Source organism: Quercus suber, unplaced genomic scaffold, assembly GCF_002906115.3.
Source record: "Quercus suber isolate HL8 unplaced genomic scaffold, Cork oak 2.0 scaffold_951, whole genome shotgun sequence".
NCBI lineage: Eukaryota > Viridiplantae > Streptophyta > Magnoliopsida > Fagales > Fagaceae > Quercus > Quercus suber.
The window spans coordinates 6,374-7,324 of NW_027070371.1; the positions used below are offsets into that span (position 1 = coordinate 6,374).

General features: G+C 36.9%; 1 long non-coding RNA gene across 1 annotated transcript; it reads right to left on the reverse strand.

Annotated features, from left to right (window-relative positions):
- Window positions 1–193: 193 nt before the first annotated feature.
- LOC112024600 (uncharacterized) lies at window positions 194–534 on the reverse strand. The gene is made up of 2 exons (XR_010627014.1): window positions 372–534; window positions 194–263 (listed from the first exon to the last, which is right to left on the reverse strand). It is a non-coding gene; the product is annotated as an uncharacterized LOC112024600 (long non-coding RNA).
- Between the last annotated feature and the right edge of the window lie 417 nt (window positions 535–951).

Here is a 951-nt window from a genome sequence, read left to right on the forward strand (position 1 = left end):
TGGTTTAATTAACAATATGTATCTTTAGTGAATTACTAATTGCTGTGAATGGTTTTCTTTCTCTTAGTGATGCAAATGTAGGTTGGTCTGGAGAACTAACTAGTGGTTGCTTGTTTTGCCTTTGTTTGTACATTTGGACATTCATGTTGATTGACTACAATTTCCATTCACTAAAACTGTGAGAGAGAGAGACCTGGATGTTCCCTGGTGAAAGTGTCCCATATGCTAGGTCCTTTTCCATGTTGATATGCAGCCCCTTCATACTTTCAATAGAAATTAAGAGTACCCCAAACATAATATGAGTATAAGAACATAGGTAATTAGTGTTGAAAGCATGTAAATGTATAGTGTTGGTGCAGTGACATTTGTACCTGGTAAGCACTTGAGGCCCCTCCAAATATGAAACCAGCTGGAAAATCTCTCCGACTAAGACTTTCAGTGCAAGAGAAAAAATAGACTACAACAAGCACCACATACAAAAGGAGATGATGATGACGATGAAGTATTTCCATGTCTGTCTTCTCCAACCCCCCCTGTATCGTCCAACCACAGAACAATAGGCACACTTATATAGTCATTGAATTACACAACTCATTCAGTGTACTTAATTTTATTGTTTTGCTTGAGCATCACTCCTTCCTGTATTGGATATACATATATTTGAGTCATCTAGATCGCGTTGCTCAATGCTCAATATATTAAGGTCTGCATTTGATTGTGTCCAAACTCTTATTAATTGCTAGACGTACGCCTTGGTATCTAATACCATGTGTTGCTATTCCAAATTCCACGGTTCCAATTGCAATGATGTTAGATAATCAAGGGTAGGTTATCACTCCAGCCCATGTACGTATAATTTTATTTTTCTCAATCGACTTGTGGACATTAATTATACACCAACTTTTCTTGCTTCCTGTTTAGCAAAAATTCTTGCTTCTTTAATTATTCGGT